At 39.6% G+C, this 22783-nt stretch overlaps 1 protein-coding gene across 5 annotated transcripts in view; it reads right to left on the reverse strand.

The window, feature by feature from the left end:
• The window catches only part of Pip5k1b (phosphatidylinositol-4-phosphate 5-kinase type 1 beta), a 333977-nt gene that overhangs the window by 294339 nt on the left and 16855 nt on the right, over positions 1 to 22783 (reverse strand). Inside the window, exon 2 of one of the 5 annotated variants that reach the window (XM_027940141.2) lies at positions 5383 to 5485. The exons of the other annotated variants lie outside the window; for them this stretch is intronic. The gene's annotated coding sequence lies outside the window, so the exon portion shown is untranslated. The remainder of the gene's footprint in view (positions 1 to 5382; positions 5486 to 22783) is intronic. 5 annotated transcript variants of the gene reach the window in all.

Genomic DNA, 22783 nt, shown 5'->3' on the forward strand with positions numbered 1-22783 from the left:
GTCTTGGATCTAGATAAAGGTAATGACTTCCTCTATTTCTGTCCCTGTAATTCCAGTGACTCAAGAGGCTGAGGCAGGAGGATTGCAAATTTGAGGCTAGCCTCAGGAACTTAGGGAGGCTCCAGCAACTCAGTGAGATCCTGTCTCAAAATGAAAAACAGAAAGGGCTGGGGATGTAACTAAGTGGCAAAGTGACCCTGGGTTCAATCCCCAGTATGAAAAACAAAAACAAAACAAAATAACAACAGAAATAAATTTATGTTCTGTGAATTTCACCTGAGTGAAAATAAATAATAGGGGCCTCTATGTTAACCAAACTCTGGGCTAGAAACCCCATATCTTTCCAATGAAGCATTAAACCACATTCTGGTTAATTCTAGAGTACTGATTCCTACTCAAGATAATATGATTTTTTTTTTTTTTGTATGACCTGAGACAGAATCTGTCTTCTAGTATTTTACTTTTTTGGATTTTGACAAGAAGGCTCAAAGAAGACCAAATCAGACCCACTTAAAAATTCTCTTTTAATTTTTGTAACTAAAGTAATAAATACTTGCTGTAAAAATAGTTATATTGTGCCACAATTTATAGTAAAGTAATATCAAGGATACAAATTTTACGTGGCACTCTTCTAAAATTAGGTGCATACTTGCATTTTCTTACAACAGACACAGATAATAACATGAAAGTGCATATTAACTCTGAAGCACATTTCAAATGCAAGATTGTTATTTGGGTAAATAATGATACTCATCAGAAGGACAGCATAAAGTAAAACATTGCTGCATTACAGTGTGCACTTTAAAACAACAAGGCAGTAATAACTAACTCACAAGATTGGTGGTCTATTATTTTACAATCAATAGGCAGTAATTAAGCAGCCAACAATGACAGCTGCAGTTTCGATGTGATAATAACCAGATAGGACACACCAGAAGAATGTGTGCATGTGAGATAAGCCTCTTCCTCCTGAACCAAGTCCACCCAGGCTGTCACCTTTGGGAGTCCCAAGGACCTTAATGTAGAGTTAAACTTGTCAAGGGAAGAATGTGAAGTTTTTTTTTAAATTTTTTTATTGTTGGTTGTTCAAAACATTACAAATTTCTTGACATATCATATTCCACACTTTGATTCAAGTGGGTTATGAACTCCCACCTTCACCCCATACACAGATTGCAGAATCACATCAGTTACACATCCATTGATTTACATATTGCCATACTAGTGCCTGTTGTGCTCTGCTGCGAATGTGAAGTTTTTTGATTCTTGGCTGGGGCGAGGGCAGCCTGTGAAGTAGGCCCCAGAAAATGCCTTCCTTCAGAATCCAGCCTCTACTTCTTCCTGGGAGAAAGACTGCCCATGGCTCATGAACCCCCAACTGTGTGGGCCTAGGGCAGGCAGTAGGCAGGGAAGGGGAGATCCCACAACTGTGGGGATTTGCTACCTGTAAATGCACTGCTTCCACAGGGCTGAGTCTCAAGGAGAAATTCTTACCCTACACCACACATGGTAGGTACGGCCTGGGAACTTGTCTTTCCATTCAGAACCAAGGCTGGGCTGCAGTCACCTTAGAGCAGTGTGAAGCAGGAAGCCAGGCCAAAGCCTTGTTGCAAGGCCAGAGGCCAGGGGGGAAAAGAGGGATGGGAGGAGAGGCTGAGTCTTGACAAGACCAAGGGAGAGATGCTGAGATCTGTCATGCTTGCCATTAACACCCTGTGATCTCTCACCTACCATCTCCTCGAGTAGTCATCTGTAGCACAGTGACAGTGAGTGAGAAAGACAGGGCCAGAGAGGAGGGGAGAAAAGGAGAGCAGGACAGGAGGAGAGAATAAAGAACAGAAAAAATACAGCAAAAGTTAAGCCTTGTATCATATCAGCACTTCCTAACCTGTATCCCAGGTAATCAAGACTCCAGATGTTAAGGGCTAACACAAAAGTGGAGATGCATTTGGGGAAGGATGGTTTATACAAAGGTAACTTTTATTTTTATTATTATTTTTTTAGTTGTAGATGGACACAACACCTTTATTTTGTTTACTTATTTTTATGTGGTGCTGAGGATCTAACCCAGTGCCTCACATGTGCAAGGCAAGCGCTCTACTGCTGAGCCACAACCCCAGCCCCCAAAGGTAACTTTTAAATTCACCCTTCTATTCATTTATTCAACCAATATTTAGGGAGCACTGATGGAGTGTATATTATGCAGCAAAACAGACACTTACCTTTCCTTTGTGGGACTTCCCATTTGATGAAAGAGATAGCAAAAGTTTATATATTTGGAAACTTTATCATCTATGATACATTCTGGGTAGGAAATAAGGAGAATACAAATGATGGAAAATGAAAGGGACATCTACTTAGCCGCAAAGAAGTATCTTAGGAGGAGGTGACTTTGAGAATCCTGAAGTGATGCGAAGACAGGAAGAGGGCAGGTTGAGCGTCCCAGGTGGAAGATGTAGGCAGAGCCAGAGCCTGGAGTAGGAAGGAGGCTAGAGGAAGAGGCTGGAGCAAATGCTGTGCATTTTGTGAATCCCCAAGAGCAGAGGATATGATAAGCACTGTTGCTTCCCAAAAAAAGTATTACAGAAAATTTTTTTAAAATGGTATGTCAAATAAGCCACTAAGATGTACTAGGAACCAGATTCCAAAGGGAGGCACCAGGTCTAGAGGCAATGCTTCAAAGATTGTGGTCCCCAACTTTTTTCACTAGATTCACTGATAGTTGAGCACAACTGGGTCAGGATGTTGGTGACTAGGAGGAGAGAATGTTCCAACTAAGTGGGCTGCAGACTAGTCCTAGAGTAAAGGACTAAGGGAGGAGGAGAAGAACCTGTACCTCCCCCTTCTGGCCTAGGGAGTGGCCTCCACAGGACCACCTGGAAAGTAAGAGACTTATAATATGAAAAGCACTGTGACCTTGTCTGTGACTTCTTCCAGAGAAATCTGAAGACCTGGAGGTGGGCTAGTGGATGAGTCAAGGGAGACCAACCGTACTGGGCTCAGCCTTCATTCCTCCAGTGTATCACCCACAGACCACATGATGAATCACATGTCTGGGGCTGTATTAGGCTCTGCCTAACAAGGGCCACCTGGACAGCAACGTAAACCCAGGACAGAGGAGTACAAATGGGCCAGAGGGCTTCCCAGAGACTGAGAAAGGAGTTTGCAATGAGACTGATGATAGTTGAGCAGCCACAACAGGGAAACGGGGGTAAGAGGTCCCCAGAGACAGGGTAAGGGGATATCACTAAAGAACCCACAAAAGTTTCCATAGGAGAAAGAATCAGCTCTCACATCCACAACTCTCCTGTGATACCACCTGCCAGGTAAAAATTTTGCTATGCTCCTTCCTCTTTCTGTCCCATAACCCAAGCCTAACCCAGAAGTAAAAATGATTGGGTTAGCAGCAAAGTATTCAACCACAGCCCCTTCTTGCAACAGGCCAGAGCAGGAGGAAAGAAGCGGCTGTAAACATGAATGAAATTGACTATTACATGATACAGATTCTAGCAAACTAAAGTGGAGCTTTTTATTATGAGAGAGGAATGAGAACAAGCATGTGATATGTTTTTATCCAGAGGCAAGATACACTTTTCCATTGAGTACATTTTAACGGGAGAGTGGGAGACTATATAAAGTTGGTTTTTCTGGACCCGCCCTGAAATCTATTTGTTGGAAGCAGGAGGCAGATTATCCTCTGGACCTCCATATGGGAGCATATCTTATGGAAAAGATATGCTCCAAAACTGAGGTCCATTGTGCCCTCTCTGAACACTAAGATCACTGCAGCTTCTGGGTTCACCTTGTGACACTGCCCAGTCTTTGCTGCCCCAGGCAGAGCCTTCAGCAGCTGAGGCAACTGACTTCCTGTCTACATCAGCAGGTCTCATTCCTGCACCTTCCCCCTCTTCCAGGTAGACAAATGTGATTCCAGAAAGGATCCTGACCACCAGGAGCTACCACCAAGCTCATCTCTGAAACAGGCTCTCCTGAAACAGGCTCTGGCCAAGTTACCAACTTGAAGCCTATGAGTCCTCCCCTTAGATGTTGCTATAAGAGGAAGGCTTACTGGCACTGCCATCTGCGCCCCATTGGAAATACCCATAGTCTCAATCCAAATGAAACCCGAGAAATTAGGTGCATACTTGCATTTTCTTACAACAGATACAGATAATAACATGAAAGTGGACATTAACTCTGAAGCACATTTCAAATGCTTCAAGAAGTAGCCATCACAGGTTGGCAGCCTCTTTACCTCCATCCATTCATTCTCCCTTTGTCTTATTAAGCAAATCTTTCCCCCAACCTTAGGGGTAGTGTGTGTGTGTGTGTGTGTGTGTATCAGGGATTGACCCAGGGGCACTTAACCACTGAGCCACTTCCCCAGCCATTTTATATTTTATTTTGAGACAGTTCCTTGGGGCCTCTCTAAATTGTTTTATATTTTATTTTTCTAATTCTTTAGGGCCTCTCTAAATTGCTGAGGCTGGCTCTGAACTTGTGATTCTCCTTCCTCAGCCTCCTAAGTTACTGAGTTTACAAGTTTATGAAGCAAATCTTAAAGTGCAGGGCTATGAAATATGAAATGGAATTCACCTTCAATGAACTGGCATTTTGGTCAAGCAAATGCACAGAGGTCAACAGTTCCCATGTCGTAGGCCAGTTAGTTTTAGCAAATCAACACACATTAGATGGGTCTTTATGCTATTGGAAATATCACCTATCAAATCTATACTATTTGAAAGGGATTTTTCTTTACATGTTGGTATGGCTTCTGTCTGCAATCACTTCAAATCAAGATAATTTTGAAAGAGTCTTGGTATTTGAGTTATTTTAAACCAGTGTTTATGAAGTTCCTAGGCCTGCACTCACTAGGTTCCCAGCTCCGTTGTCTCATCTACTCTGGTATCCCTGGACCTACAGAAACTGGTGCAGGAGAGGAGCCATTAAAAGTCTCATCAATGATGAGTGAATGAGCAAGTGAACATCCCTGGCCTACACTTGAAGTCAGATTTCTGTGAATACTGCAAGTAATTATGTTAAAAGAGAGAGAAATCTGTTACCCATCTCTGTTGACTACTGCATCCTATCCTTTACAAAACAATTTTTGGTGTGTTCATTTGAATCTTGTAGTTGAATACTGTAGTGTTATTTTGTATAAAACATTTTCCTGAAGCCAATCTTTCTACAATCTCTTGAGACCATGCCCACTCTCAGTCACCACCACCAAAAAGCAACAGAGAATCATCATGGTATTTGACATGATCAAAGGGAATTGATGTTTTGGATCTCTTGGTGGGCATAGGAGCTTTTAAAAGAATCAACTTCCACCTCTCTTGAGAAAGGATCATTGGGGATGAAGCAAAAAGAGGAAACACTCACTAGCATGTGGTTGGGAAGTGTCAGGCACCAAAGAAAGGTTGCAAGAATGTGATCAGACGGGTTTGTGGTCACCTCTTGTTTCTGCTAGCCTCAGCTTCCTCACCTGTAAAATTAAGACAATAATGCCTATTTCAAAGAATCACTGTGAGCAGGAGAATAATCAAATATATGAAGGCTCTGATGATAGTATCTGACACATTGAAATCACTCACACAATAGTTACTTTTGTTACCGTTATTTACAAATAAAGCCAATGACATTCACCTACCTGCATATTTAAAGACAGTAAAGATGATATGGGTGGTCCCAAGTCTCAAAGGAGTTAGAGTCCAAAACTCAGCTGTTTGGAACTTGGAATGTATTTTTCCATAGAAACAATGCTATAAATCATGGAATTTTAGAACTAGAAGTGACCTTACTATGCATACAGTGATGTAGTAAAACTTCCCACTAAACACAATATTTCCTATTATAGGTTCTCTGGTCTTCAAGTTCCAAGAATGCCTACCCAAACCAATGTAACCCTTCAAGTCACTGGAACCACACGTAAGCAAACAAAACAGAAGGCAAAAACTTTTTAAACATTCAGTAGTATTTTAAATTTCCTTATTCTTCAAATCCTAGCTAAGATTATCTTCTAACTCTGAAGCTCACTGACCTGAACAGTGGGGGAACATAAATGTCTCATGAGCAGGGCCATGATAAGCAGCCCTGCCCCCCGCACCTCAGCACCCACCACTAAAACCTGCTCAGTTAATGATTTTTGATGAGAACAGAAGGGAAACAGAAAATCAGGGGGAGAAGGAGAAAAAGAGTGTCAGGAGAGGGGCAAGAGTTGGGGCAGAAAAGGGGCAGGGAACAGAAAGAAAAGCACAGGTTCCCAAATTTCCCTGATGCATCCTGGGGTCCAGAGTCAGCTCCATTTCCCCTGGTAGTGCACAAACAAAACTATATATGGAGGGCATCTGAGACAGTGTCAGGTCATGTGCCGATACCATTACTTAAGGGTCGCCCATTACCCTCCACTGTGTCCCCTGGGAGTGGCAGTCTGTGCCTAGGCAGTGGACAGCAAGAAGGCACAGAGTTCTCTGGGAGTCACCCCGATGCTTACTTTTTGGAACAGCAGGGGCTGGCTATTTGCACCCATGAGATGTTCATGAGCCACAGGTGTTTACTTTGGAGGGTGCTTGTAATGTTGTCCCCAGAATGTGAAACTCAGAAGACACTACAGAAAAGACCAAGGGAATCTGGGTTTGGATAAGAACTCCAAGCACTACTCAGATGACAGACAATATACAATGTTAAGGGAAACAAATCATTTTATAAAAATGTATATGTGGTTCAAATTTTGAGATTTATGTACATACTCTGTTTTACTAATTCTTACATATGTTTGTTTAGAAAAAAAAGACTACTACTCTAAAAACATGAACTATTATCTGTGTTATGGAAATACCTAGAATATATTTGTTCCTTTATAAATCAGTATTTCCAAACTGTGGTTAAATGGGCGAGTAAAATGGCATGTAGAAATACTAATTAGAGGGGCTGGGGCTTAGCAGTAGAGCACTCACCTAGCATGTGCAAGGCCCTGGGTTCCATCCTTAGCACCACATAAAAATAAATAAATAAAAATTCAATGCTTTCTTAAAAAAAGAAAGAAGGAAATACTAATTAGAGATTTTAAAGCTAAAAGGGTCTTTAGAAAGAACTGATCTATTTGGCCAACTCTTTTCAATTTCAGGAGTGAAACACCTCTGACCCATCGAGAGAATTCTGAGCCTAAAATCTTACAAACATGGACAACTAGCCACACTGTGGCCTGAGCTCAGATCTTGTGACATTTATGGTCTGTGCCACTCCCATGCTATCACATTGTCCCAGAGTCAGGGACTAACGAATTTCATAAGGAAACAGTCCATAAGGAAGGAGAAGACCTTGCTGTGCACACCCACACTTCCCACTGAATAAATATTTACCTAAGGTCACATCACAGTTTTATGACATGCAAACAACTCTGTAGCTCAAGAGCTACAGCGACTTCATCAGAACCATGACATCAGAATCCCAGTTACAAAGTTTTCACTTCTGTATTGCACAGAAGCCCACTTTTGGAGACCTTCATGAAACTTGTATATCAAAAGGCATCTGTGTCTTTATGTTACGCATCTCTATGGCTACAGAGCAGTACTGGTTATTTCTGTCTTCTACTGTTGTTAACTACACCCCAAAAAACCACTTACCTTCCACTCCATTTTGTCACATTAGAACCACTTAACATTAGTCAGTCCCAAAACATGTCTAGAGATCAGTCAGACTAAAAACTCTCTCCAAAAGCAATCACATCCTGAAGGCTTTAAAGACTCCCTATTTATAAAAGTGAAGCCTTGTTAGGAACCACACACCATCCGAATCTGCAGAAAGATCAGTTCTGAGAGCTTTCATTTCTTCAGGATGAAAATTCAGACATTTGTGCAAGTACACATACAGAGGAAACTTGCTACACAGACGTGGCTTCCTGGTTCATGCCACCTGTCTTACTGGTTGAGGCTGGGAAAGCTTTCTAGGCAAAACCTTTAAGGACACTGGAGCAGAAAAGGATTGGCCACAGGTGGTGAAATAAAAGGTCTGTTTTTCAGATAAGCAAAGAGACTCTACCCCTTGAATAATGGGTAGTTCACTTCCTGCCCAATGCACTAACCAGAAACACAACACGTGACTCCAAGATATACTTGTGGCAGGTGGACAGCATGCAGGACAATACGTCACTCTCTTGAATTAAGCAGTAATAAGCAGCAATAAACCCATGCTGAGAAGTTAGCTGCATGTAGCACACGAATTTAAGGGGAAGCCTAGAGCATGCTCAGGCACAGCAGCAGGGAGTCCAGAATAAACCTTGAAAGGGTGGAAAGATTCATGGTAGACATCAATGGAGGCCTAGAGAACAGAAGAAAATCTTTACCACCATCACCTCAGATAGAGCATTAACCTCCAGGATATACAAAGAACTCAAAAACTTTAACACCAAAACAAACAAAAACACAGAACGAAAGAACCCTTTCTCATAGAGGCATGAAAAGGTAAGAAATATTTACAAGGATCCAAATTAGTCTAGAAGTTTGGCCAAATTCATTGAAGAATGTGAGAATGTACTTGGACTACCTGATAGAACTCGGGAGAAAGACTGGAGCAAAGCGATTAACTGCACCCCACCCTTGCTGTCCCCAACTTCCAGATAAGAAAACTCAGACCCAGAAAGGTAAAGCCAGCTGCTTTTCCAAGATGACAACTAGTTAGTGGCGGTGCTAGGATAAGCACTCTGCTCTTTCCCTCCAAATCCAGCAGTTTGTATGTTATACCCAGCTTTCACTTCAACCATATGTAAATGGACCTAGCTTTCTCCCATAAGGAAAATAACCTTAAAATAACTGTTTTCCCTGTACAAGTACTATCGCATTTATTTTTTAACTGGTGAACTTCAAAAGCAATCGCATCCTGAAAAGTAAAATGCACTTTCATTAAATACAAACTCAGTTCTTAAAAATTCTCATTATTTTTCATAAATGTATTTATTTAGTTTGGGTTTATTTTCATAGTTGGAGAATATATATTTCATATTGCAGAGAGAGATTTATTCTCAGGTTTAGTTAATTCATTGAACCCTGTGCCATCATTCACATGATTTTTTTTTTTAAGTCCCGAGAATTTTTTTAAAGTTAAGGCCAAGGAAAAGCCTGATTAGCCTAAGAAGAAGTGCTGCTGGAACTTCTTCTTAGGCTAACTGGCACGCAGTTATCACCTGTGCTATGGCATAGGACTAAAATCATCTGCACTTCTCTTCCTGTGAGAGATTCTTGCCAAATGCTTCACTGTCTATGACATTCTCTTCCAATCAAGAAATCCCTATCCAAAAAGAAAATGTGATGAACCCAAAATACAGATTAGTAACTTTATGCTGGTTCCTAGGGATCAAGGCAATCGCTTCTATGGGATCACAAGTCATTTATTTGGTGGTAATTGAGAAATTATGCAAGGAAGCATTTCATACATTGCTAGTTTAAGGAATTAGACTTTTTCAGCACTATTCAGAACAACGTTTAAAAGTCTCAGATCTTCCAGAACCTCCCTTGCTTTCTAATATTTAAATGTGATTGCTGGGAGTTGCCCAGAGATAGTATCTGCTAATGCCTTCAGCACCCCAAGATTTCATCTAGCATGCCCCAGAAATATGAATTCATTCAATTACCTGGATGCTCTTTCACTGTATTCTGAATCCCCTGTAATATAATGTCCTTCCCATTTTGAAGATCATCTCTTGAATAGGGAAGTATGTTGAGAGCCACAGTTTAGTCAGAATGACACCTGGCATTTTTGCCAGAGGGAATGGTTGAAAGGTGACCCTGCTCGGGATTAGGGTGGATCCTGCTGGGAATAGGGCGGCTCCAGGATTAGGGTGGATCCTGCTGGGATTAGGGCAGATCCTGCTGCCTCAGGCGCCCCGCTACTTTGGAGTTCCTGTTGAGTTCCCAAGGGGTTCTGAGAGAATTGGCACGCGGAGCCCGGTACAGGGAGTGTATTCCCCGGAAGTGTGTGTAGAGTGCTGGTGAGAGTTCGGGAATAAAGAGTTGCTGTTTGAACCTACAAGGCTTTGTGGCGGCTCGGTTACTTTGTGCCCAGACACACTGCGGCAGAAGTAAAAGCAATTAATTTAGTTTTATATATGTCATCTATTAATGCCACCCTTACCCCCCACTTAAGCAACAGTCCACATTCTTCCAGCTCCAAAAGCAAAACAAAAACACTACTCTCAAAATACCATGCATCACACACATACATACACATCACCACCAAAAGATTTAACCTAGCCAACAAAGAAATTAAATTCACACAACAATAAAATCCTTTGTAGCATACTATGGTGTAGCATACTTTTGTGTGTGTGTGTGTGTGTGTGTGTGTGTACTGGGGATTGAACCTAGGACCTTATGCATGCTAGGCAAGCAATCTACCACTGAGCCACATCCCCAGCTCTGGAAATGTACATTTTAAGGGACAAAAATCAGGGCTGGTAGGTTGTGGCAAAAAGGACATGCTCATATATTTACTGATAACATAGCCAAGTATTTGGAGAGCAAATAAATGAGATCTTCATGCCCTTTGTCCCAGGAACTCTACACCTGGGCATTTATCTTAAGAAATACATTTTGCAGATAACAAACGTGAAGATACAAATACAGGAGGTATAAGAATATAATACAAGCCCAAAAGTAGATGCAGCCTAAGCACCCAATATCTGCGATGGTAAATGAGTTATAAAACACAAACTGATACACCGAATAATGCTATCACAGAGATATCCACATCCTAATTGCCAGAAAATACCTGTGGATATGAACTTATATGGTAAAAGGAACTCTGCAGATGTGATGAAGTGAAGGCTTTTGAGAGGGGGAGATTTACCTGGATTACGCAGGTGTGCTCAGTGTGATCCCAAAGGTCTGTATAAGGGGAAAACAGAGGATCAGAGTCAGAGGAGAGGTCATGACAGCAGCAGAAGTGGGGAGAGGGTGGAGGGAGAGAGATTTGAAAATGCTGCTGGTTTTCAAGTGGGAGCAAGAGGCCATGAATCAAGGATTGAGGGTGGCCTCCAGAAAGAACGCAGTACTACCAGGACCTTGAGTTTAGGACTTCTGACCTCTGGAACCATAAGATAATAAAGCTGTGTCCTTCTAAGTCACTAGATTTGTGTTAATATTTTACAGGAGGAATAGGAAACTAATAAGAAATTGTTATGAAGCCACTAAAGATTATAAACTTAATGACTATTGAAAAGAAAAATCTTAAAATATGTAGATGGAAAATGGTCTGTATACACAGTTACTACTATGTGAAAGAAACATAAAAAGACAATAAGATTAACAAATTCAGATTAAAATGTACTAATGGATAAAAGAGACCTCTTAATAGGTTTCTCCACTTCTGTCCTCTTCAGGCCATCACCCAGGTGACCTGAGTGGTCCTTTTCAAATGTGAAATCAGATTATCTTATTCCTCTGCTCAAAAGCCTCTAATGCCTCCTACCTACTCAAAGTCCAGGAGCTACCTGCATTGTCCAGGTCCAAAGCAGCACTCAGATCTGGGGACAGCCACTCACGCCTGCCTCCTATGAATGGCATCCCCCTGACCAGGCATGCATGTTTGCCCTCACTCAGCGTACCTCTTTGTCATGCTGACCCTTTTCTGGCTTCAGGCTTTTTATATTGTGTCCCCTCTGCCTGAAATTCTTCTCCTAAGGTATGCAGATGGCTCATTCCTGGGCTATACCATCTGTTGTCTACTCAAATGCCACCTTATCAATGGATTTTTCTTGGAGCACCTTCTATAAATAGCAGCCCCACCCCAGGGCTCTCTGTGTTCCTTATCCTGATTTTCTTTTCTCTATACCATGAGCTGCTCCATATTTTTAAAAATGCCTGCTTGTCATCCACCTTCTTGAAATTTAGAGTGTAAACTCCCTGAGAACACAGAATCTGGCAGCTTTGTCCACTGATGCATTCCCAGAGTCTAAATGAGTTCACAAATTGTGTGTTACACAAAAATTTGCTGAGTGAATGAACTAAGATCAGAGATGAATTCAGAGAAATGAAAAGCGCGCCCTGCTAATATAACTGGCATATAGAAAAAAATATCACTTCATTTAGAAGAGTCATGAAATTGTTTTACCAAACCAGCAGCTCAGTAACTTTTGATGATGTTATTTTTAGAAATTCTCAGTCTGATCCTAAGTATCTTCTGTGCATGACTTTTTAAAATCCAAATTAATCACAACACACCCTCTGAAGCCACATGAGTTCCTTTATGTTCTCTCTCCTCATCTCTCTCATGAAGTTTCATCATACTTGTGTAATCAGAATTTCCTTTTTCAGAAACTCTCAACTCTTCTGGGTCACATATCCCTTAAAAGCTGTGAGATCTGATTTATGTCCTTTAAATGTTTTTAAACCTGTTCTCCTAAAGCTCTGGAAGCGTGTCTTATAATGATATTTTTTTTTTCTTTATAATTGCAAATTCCAATGGGTCTGAGACAGGAAAGACATCAAATGATTCAAGAACATTTTGCAGTGCCAAAAAATAATAAGTTGCTAAACAAACAAGTCTCCTCAATGATGAGAGTATGCCAAGGGACACAGAAGCCAACTGAAAGAGGAAGCTAAGAAAGATGTAAACCTAGAATGATTTGATCAATCAATCAAGAAATAAAGCAATATTGGATTATAACCCAAAGTATAAAATAAATGAGTCAATAGTGATATAAGAGGTTGAATAAATAAATGGGGAGGGTAGACAAATCTCCCATGCAGAAGAATTCCATATAATTTTATAGATAGTTCACCCTAAAGGCGGAGAAACAAAACTTTCCACCACTTATATGTGGGCTGTTATAATGACTTCCTTCCAAAGACTGCAGGATGAAAAGAGAAGAAAACAAAAAGTGTAACTTTATAATGGAGAAATCTGACAAACAGTACATCATCCAGGTCACCGAGATCATCATGAACAGGGAGAAGTCCTGTTAGTGGTATTATTCCTGATATAACATCATGAGGATGATATTTTACCTCCCCTAAAACACATTACTCCAGTCTAATGATGAGAATATCACCAGACAAATCCAAGTTGGGGGACCTTCTGCAAAACACCTGACATATTCTTATAGCTGTCAAGGTCCTCAAAACCCAGGAAAATCTGAGAAACTGTCACAACCAAAAGGAACCTATACAAAAACATATGGTAGGATCCTGGAACAAAAACAGGACATTGGGGAAAAACAAGGAATTTAAATAAAGTATGGACTTCAGTTAATAATCAGTATTAGCTAATGAATTGAGACAAATGTACCATAGTTATGTAAGGTGAAGATAAGGGAAACTCAATGAGGTAATAAGAATTTTATGTATTAGTACTTGGAACAGACCTGTGCTATAGTTTGAATCTGCAGTACCCCCAAAGACACAGGCTCAGTCATCAGCCTGTGGCACTACTGGGGAGTGGTAGAAACTTCAGGAGGTGGGGCTTAGAGGGAGGAAGTTAGGTCATTGGGAGTGTGCACTTAAAGGGCCTCTTAGGACCCTAGCCCCTTGCTGTATCTTTCTGCCATGAAGTGAGCAGCTTCTTCCACCATTATATACAACTGACCATGGTCTGAAACCTACAAAACTACGAGCCAAAATAAATCTTTCCTCCTTTTAAGTTGATTTTCTCAAGTAGTTTGTCATAGAAATGGAAAAATAAAACATCCTTTAAATCCAGAAATTTTCTAAAGTAATAAGTTTGCTAAAAAAAATTCCAAGAAATCATGACTACTGTCTTTAAAAGCATCTCCATTTTCCACACCATGAAGCAATTCCTCCTTAATGCTCAGTGTTATAACAACTTTCTTGGTTGTATTCTAAGTGACAAAAATAGGCCAACAGATACTAGTGGGGTTTTAATTTTTGGTTTTTGTTTTTAGCCCAATCACCCAGCCAGCACAATCTGAGATGGTCACCTCCTATTGCTGTTTCCAGTTTTACAGTTTGTATCAACAAAGTATCAGCCTCCATCTGTCTGGTTGGCAGAAGGTTCCCACAACAATCAAGCAGATAGGCTGCTTTTCCCCCCCTCCTTTTAACCTCACTAAATCTGTGCAGAGTGGCCCTTCCATCAAATTGTGGGAATTACAAGTAGCAAGTTCTTCCTTCTTTATGAATTCTGTTTCTCCTCTTCCACAGACATCTTCATTCTTGTGAGTCTTAGGACCATTTGAAGCTATGGGATCAAATATCAGCCACCACCTTAGTGAACTGTAAAAAGGCACAGAGACGAAGCAGGAGGACTTTCTGTATCCAGTCCATTGTACACATTCTGGACTCATCTGCCTGCAACCACCAGTCCTCACCTGCCAAGCCATGGAGATATGCTGAAGGTAGCACCTTTGTTCTTGTTGTCCTTCCCTCCATCCAGGACATCTGGCCCTTTCCTGTGTTTCTTTTAGCTTCATTTAGTCAGTGTACCTCCCACACAGGAGTGGGCTTTCTTTTCCTCAAACTCAAATCCCAACTGACTTCATATATCTCCTGAGCATATCTGCTAACTACTCTGTGAGCTCCTTAATGGAATGGTCTTCATCTAGTTTTCTGTGTGCACCCTCCCTGTGCTTTGATTAATCAAGTTGTCTAATAAACATTAGCAAATATTTGAGTGCTCACCGTTGAAGATTTATCTGACAACAACTCAACAAGGTAAGAACATACTTACCCCATTTTATAGCTGAAAATGCTATCAAGGGAAGTAGTTGAGTGACTTTCCTGGGTTCACATGGAAATTGCAGAGCCAGAACTGAACTCAGGTTCCAGCTCATCATCACCACAGTACACTCCACTGCTTCCTAACAAACACTCACTAGTTAAAAAGTATGCATTATGAGTCTACGTGTCTATCCACTATAGAGTCTAGAGTGGTGATCTCAGAAGGAAAGTGAAAAACTCTTGTTGGTCTGAGGATAACTGAGAAAATGTTTATTCAATTGTTCCTCCCCAAAGCCAGAAGTCACAAAGGGCTTGTATATAGTATAGACAGTATGACTCAAGGGAGATGTCATTTTCAACAGTGCTCTAAAGCACTGTGCTTAGCTGCCACTCTTCACACAGCTTCAGAAGCCAATCATTTGGAAGGACTAGTGAGCACAAAATGAACATGGAAAACACACACACTAAACCTTAAGGGATAGAGCAAAAGCCCTACTAAGAAGGAAGTTGATAGCAATTGTGCCCACATCAAAAACTAGAAAGATTGCAAATAAACAACCTACTAGTGCATCTTAAGGAATTAGACATGAACAAACCAAACCGTAAGTTAGTAGAAGGAAAAAAATAACAAAGATCAGAGCAGAAATAATGGGACTAGAGACTAAAAACACAACACAAAAGATCAATGAAACAGAGTTGGTATTTTTTTAATATTTATTTTTTAGTTGTAGTTAGACACAATACCTTTGTTTTATTCATATATTTTTATGTGGTGCTGAGGATTGAACCCAGGGCCTCGCATGTGCTAGGCAAGCGCTCTACCGCTGAATCACAACCCAGCCCCAGAGTTGGTATTTTTAAAAGCTCAACAAAACTGACAAAACTTTTGCAAGGTTAGCCAAGAAAGAAAAAGAGAGGAGATGCTAATAGACACAAAATGTATACAGAAAAATAAAATGACACAAGGGGTCCAGTTAGGAGTGTGTGGCAGGCCATCCCACGGGCTAGAGTCACCAGCAGCCAGTGCCACACCACCTGCCACACACAACATGCAGCAAGGTTCCCTTCAACAATCTGCTTCTCATTTACCACTGACAGTTTTGTGGTTGAAATGGTCTGCTTATTAGAGGATTTATAAAAGTGAGTTACCACCAATTCAATTACACGAGTACATGAGTATTTACAATTCTCTTGTGGCCCTTAACTAAAGTAAATAATCTTATTTATGATAGGGAAGAAGGTACTAAATTTCTTGCAGGTGCAAAGTGATAGGGAAGAAGGTACTAAATTTCTTGCAGGTGTAAAATCTGTATAAGGGAGCCTTCACCACCACCACCACCATGAAGAGCTTTTACCAAATGCCCACCCATTGTGCCAGTGAGCAGTTGTAATGTCCCCTCCATTCAACCAAGAATTACTCAACTTTGCTTAAGAGGCTGGCAGACCTTTCTACTGCACTGTGTTCTTGACAGCTGGTACTTAACTGAGTTGTCCCAGACAGCCTCCTAGGAAAAACACTGACCTTCCTACATCTGTTAGACATGTTAATTTGTTTTCTTTTGGGTCTTACTAGCTTCTGTTTGTCAGACACAAGTGCCTGGTTTAGCTACCAGATCTGAGACCGGTGCCTCCTCCTATGATCTGCTTTCCATAAACTGTAGGGGAACACAGTTTTGAGTTTCTAAAGAGATATGAAGACTCTGAACACATCCGATGGCTAATCCCTGAGGCCAACAGAGCACAAATTAGAAATGGTAAGAGAATCAATTCTCTTTGAATCCCAAACATGCAGAAAACCAAATGAATACAGATGCTCCTCAACTAATAAAATCAGATTAAATCCTGACAAACCCAACATAAGTAGAAAATATTGTATGTTGAAAATGTATGTAATACACCTAACCTACCAAACATCATAGTTTAGCCTAGCCTACTATAATACGTACATTAGACTACATTTTGGAAAAATCATCTAACATAAAGCCCAGATACAAAAAAGCATCAAGTGGCTCATGTAATATATTAAACAAGAAACTGAAAGTGAAAACCAGAATGATTGAATAGATATGTTTTCTTTTCTTTTTTTTTTTTTTTGTACCAGGGATTGAACCCAGGGGTACTTAACCACTGAACCACATTCCAAGCCCTTTTTGTGTTTTATTTTGAGACAGAGTTTTTGCCAAGTTGCTTAGGGCCTTGCTAAGTTGCTGAGGCTGGCTTTGGACTTGTGATCCTCCTCCCTCAGCCTCCCCAGTTGCTGGGATTACAGGTGTGCACCACTATGCCCTGCACAGGTATGTTTTCATGCCACTATAAGGTAGAAAATTTCTAAATTGAACCATTATAAGTTGAGGACCATCTGTGCATAGTTTCAGATAATCTTGAACATCTCTTTAAACAAGCAAACAAAGAGACCCACGTAACTCAAACAGTTGTCAAGACTTTAAAGTAAAAGAAATTCTTTTCAACAACACTTTATTTATTGAAAATCAAATGAAACCCTTATTTCCTTAAGGAATTTATAATCCAAGAGGAAAAGTGAAGATACCTACAAATTAGTGAAAAATACACATTGAAAGATGTTACTTTCCATAGAGAGGTATAAATAAAATGGTTATCTCCTCTAGCTCACTATTTATTCTATTGTCATGGAAGGATTTCAGAAGCTGCAAGCAAGCAAAACTACTTTGGGACTGGCTCACAGGAACCCCATTGAATGGCTCTGTGGGGGAGGTGCCGGGATTCCTGGAAGACAAAGACCAGATGGAAGGAGATGAAAGTCATTCCCAAGGCTTCCTATACCTCCTTCCACCCATATTATAAAAAGGGTTGCAGTTGGCTTATGATGACAAACTTCCTGAAACACAGTGGGAAAGAGGCAATTTTCAAAAGCTAAGGGCAAAATTCTAACATTATATCACTTTTTAAAGCAATTTCACAGCCAGGGTTTGCCCTGTGCACCAGCCTGTCTTCAAATCTATATAGAAAACCATCACACACACTTAACCTCAAAGGCTTACTTTAGAACACTAGGGTTGGCTTTTACCCTAATGCCAAACACATTCAGCATCTTCTTTTAACTGCACAGTCTTTCCCTAATTGAGCTGTGTGCTCAACTCCCTTAACCTATTATATACTTCCTTACAATAGATTTGTTTTAGCAATTGCTTTCTCACACCAGTCCCTCTATCTTAATGTTATCCCCTTCACCCTAGGTACCTTATAAAAAGCTTTGCACATAGAAAGTGAACGAAGCATCATTTACTTAGTTCTACCCACTGTATTCCTTCATTCAGTAACTGTTTTCGTCAGCTGTTTCGCTTCTGTTACCAGAAGGCCTGACAAGAACAATTTTAGGAGGTAACGTTTATTTGGGAGCTCACGGTTTCAGAGGTCTCCATTCATACATAGATGGTGACTCCAATCTTCAGGACCCAAGGCAGAACATCATGGCAGAAGGGTGTGGTAAAGGAAAGTAGCTGGGAACATAACACCCAGGAAGAAGTACTGCCACCACATTCTACATCACCTTGGGTCCTGAGGAATGGCATTGATCTTGTCAGGTCTTTTGTTCACAAAAGATTCTCATGACCCAATCATTTCACCCCTAAACCTACCTGCATTGTCTCATGCATGAGCCTTTTGGGGGACACCTTGTATCTAAACCATAACAGTAACTCTCTTAATAATCCACTGAAGTAGGTTATCACTAGCCTCATTTAAGATGATGGTTTTTTGTTAGGAAGACAAAGGGACTAAATCACCTCAGACCTGTCTAGTGCAATGACAACTTCGCTTCTTCCCACTTTTCCCAGAAAAGATACACATCTTATCTAGACATCAATAATATCAGAAATCATATGGGTGCTACAGATACTCATAAACTGATGTTAAATTGTAATATGACACCTTTTAACATCAAGAATTCTAGAATAACCTCTAAGATTCTCAAGTACCTCTGGATCATGGCATATGACCCTTGAAATCAAATTATCATATATAATGAAAGGGATCCATGGGCTTGTCTACAGAAGCCATATGTTTACTTGTTAATAATTGAAGGATCAGTAGGGTAGAACAGATATCAACTGAGACTTCAAGGAAACTAGTAGCCTATCTGGCCCCAACTCAGATTATCTTTTCTTGTGAAAAGAGGAGACATACATATGATACCACCACACAAAAAAATTTTTAATTCAAAACAATGCTGGGATCCATTAACCCTTTTCTTGTTTTCAAACTAGTTGATTCGTATTTAAACTTAGCATATAGACTAACACCACCTGTTTTAAGGACCTAATGAATTCTCTGGAATTTATTGTTCTACTCCAATACAAGCTGGTGTGAAGAGGTCAAAGGTTTTATTTCTCAACGCAGCCCAGGTCAAACTTCATTGCAATGGCTTCCACGGGCTTACTGAAATTCTCTGCTTTTCTGGAATTAGTTGTACATGACATCAAAGTATGCTAGCTGTTAAGAAATGAGAGATTGGCTTTTGTAGAGAAATTTTTTTTAAATGTTGTAATTGGATATGGGCTGTCATAATAAGTCTATAACTTTCTTTAAAGTAGGTTTTTAATCCCAAAATAAATCTCTGCTGACATGGCTCACTCTTTGGGAATCAATGTTATTTCCAGTAAATCTCAAAGGGCATTTCTTCTGCTATGCTTACCTGTACTGGAAGCAGAGTAGACCTCATCCCAGTTCCTGTCTGTGGGCCTCAGATGCTCCAAATCATGTTGGTCTTGTGTATAATTTTCTACATCATGTGATATCCTTTCATTAACTGAATTATATTCTTTATATCATATTCATATGTAACAAAATGCACAATAAAAAGAGAAGCACAATCAAACGTGCCTAAGTACTCTATGCTTTCTGGCCTTCCTCAATGCACTTAACTGTAAACAATTTTTCATATATTTATGTATCTCTTCACTTATTTTAAATAGATTTCTCCATAATATTGTATCTGGAAATACTATTCTATTGTTATGAGCGATCATAGTTTAATCATTTCTCCAAATGTTAGATTTTGGAGTTATTTTTAGCCTTTTGTTATTATAATTAACATTGTTCTAACAACATTTTTTTTCCTTTGACCCTCCCACCTCCCCAACCAAAAAGAGAAATTACTGGATCAAAGGGTATGTTCAGTCCAATGACTTTTGTTAAATATTGTTGGTACTCTTTAGATAGTATATACTGATTTTTTTATAATTGACTGATTGATAGATTTAAGTGCTGGGGATGAACCCAGGGATATACTGGTGAGTGATAATAATCATGTGCTAGTATGCAATTCTATCAATATGCAGCCATATCAACCTTGTTACTTACCATTTTAATTTATTTTTTAAATCTCAGTTACCTTGGTTGTATTTCTTTAACAATTATGAATGACTACTTTTGCATTGGTTTTTCTTATGTGTAAAAATGTTAGTCCTTGGGCTGGGGTTGTGACTCATCGGTAGAGCGCTCATTTCGCACGTGCAAGATCCTGGATTCGATCCTCAGCACCACATAAAAATAAATAAGTGAAATAAAGGTATTGTGTCCAACTACAACTAAAATATAAATATTTTAAAAAATTGATAGTCCTTAAACCTTTGTCCATTTATCCAAATAAAAACTAGTTGTTACATAATTATATATCTTCTACAATCCGAATATTAATTTTATGTGTATGTATACATATAAATATTTTCTCTATTTCATTGCTTTTTTAGAAAACTTAGCTTTTTGGTTCTAATATAATTTTTTATTATGATTGAACATGTTAAGAAATTATCTTCCATCTATATTTTGGATAAGTAAATTAAACTAGAGATTTTTAATATATACAAAAAATGTTTCTGTTATCTAGATAACAAATTAAGAATTTACTCTTACTCTTCAATAATCATTGATTTAAAAATATTTGTTTCAAGCATATAAACCAACAAACTTTTTATAAGAAAAATTTAAGAACATGAATATATTTAGTATTTCCAGTTATCCAAACATTTTAAATTCAAACTAATTCTTTAACTCTCTTTACACACCTCCCCATAAACCAATATCCTAACGTATCCTTGCAATTATTATTTTATAGCTAAGAAAGACCATTTTTTTTAATGGTGGTTAAATGTATTAATGCCATTAAATGTAGGAAACAATCAGTAACTGTGCCATGAATTGTTCTCTCTATGTAGCTATAATTGAAATACCGTCCCAGCCAATAAACCACCTTTTAAGATGGTACATATTACAATTTAATGCCATCATTTTCACTTGCTCATAGAGGATTTCTCTAGTAGTTAATTCATTCAAACTTTTACTGGATAGTGAAGTGATCTTCTTGAAATACTTCCTCCTCATGAGATATAGGACAAGAAGTTCTCGTTGGATAGCCTTTCCTTTCACTCAACCCTCTAAGACCCAAAGTCACCATGTGGTTTATAAGGAGCTACTTGTCTTGTCCTCAAGTAACCCACCCTCTCCTCACCTCTCCCACCTTAGAATACACTAACTTCCTTATAGTGTTTCAAACAGGACAAACAAGCTTTGCCTCTTAACTTCACTCTTACAATTCCTTCTTTTCTCCATATCTGCAGGGTTTTTTTTTCTACATGTCATTTAGGTCTACATTATAAACTAAATATTTGGATAGTCCTCAATTCATATGTGGGAATTCTTACCCCCCCACTCAATGCTATTAGGAGGTGGGATCTTTGGGAGGTAATTAGGTCATAAAGATGGAGCTCTCATGAATGCGATTAGTGTCCTTATACTAGAGACAGAGAACTTGCTTCCTCCCTCTCTGCCATTTGAAAATACAATGAGAAAATGGCCATGTGCAAGTCAGGAAGTCACACATTGGATCTATCAGCATCATGATCTGGGACCCTCCAGCATTCATTGCTGGAAGAAACAAAGATCTGATATTTAAGCCACTCAATCAACGAAACTGTGTTATAGCAACTGAAGGGACTCAGATAATCTTCATGTGCCATGTCTCCAGAGTGGAGTTCCCCAATCTTCCTTCCTAACATTAACATATCACCACCACCAAGATCACCACTTGTCCTAACCAGCTTCATTTCCCTATAAGTCATCTTGTATTTCTTATCCAGATTTATTTTTTCTGTGGCATACTGCATCAAATTATACATTTGTGTTTCTGTTTCATTGGTCCTTCCAACTAGAAAGGAATAATCTTTGTACCCAGAACTGTGTTAATAGGTATTTGAATATCTGCTGAATTATGAATGAACTAAATTAAGTACTTCTTTAGGAAATGGGCTCAAAGAACAAAACAAATCATTCTAGGATCAAGGAGCACCCACTATACATAAAATAGGGTGTCACAGTCACTGTCCTTCCATGATACATATAAAATGACTTAGGTTAGAGAAATAGCTCTGAAGTTGAACAAAGTGGTTTTGAAATCTGACTATGTCACCTCAAATAATGCACCTAGTACTTCTGATCATTGGTTTTCTCATCTATAAAATGGTGATAACTATCCTAAGGGTTGCTGTAATTATCAAGCAAGTTATTGCACATTTACTAGTTAGGAAGCTCCTGGACTGCAGGAAGCATCCATGTCAGTGTTAGATACTCATCAGGACTGTAATTGTAGGACCAATCTTCCTTTCTTTCATCTTTCCTTTATAGAGAACTCTTTAACCATAGATTAACTTTCCATTTTTTCTTATTTCATAACATTCAGTTTCCATTCTTGTTAAGATTTTGATCTAGAATGTAACTCAGTCTCACGTTCAAGGTTAGAACTTTGTGAAAGTGATTGGATCTTGAAGTTTTTAACCTCATCAATGGATTAATCCATTGATGGATGAATGGACTACTGGAAGGGGGCACCTAATTGGAGGAAGTAGGTTACTGGAGGTGTGCCCCGGAAGGATCTACCTTCTCTCCTTATCCCTCTCCCTCCCCCTCCTCCCTTCTCCTCTCCTCTCCTCTCCTCCCCTCCCCTCCCCTTCTCTCTTCTCTTCTCTTCTCTTCTCTTCTCTTCTCTCTCTCTCTCTCTCTCTCTCTCTCTCCCCCTTTTTCTCTTTTACTTTTCCTATCCTTGCCAATTCCATTTTCCCAAGACAACTATTTTTAGAATT

The sequence above is a fragment of the Marmota flaviventris genome, chromosome 13, assembly GCF_047511675.1.
Source record: "Marmota flaviventris isolate mMarFla1 chromosome 13, mMarFla1.hap1, whole genome shotgun sequence".
In the NCBI taxonomy this organism is placed as follows: Eukaryota; Metazoa; Chordata; class Mammalia; order Rodentia; family Sciuridae; genus Marmota; species Marmota flaviventris.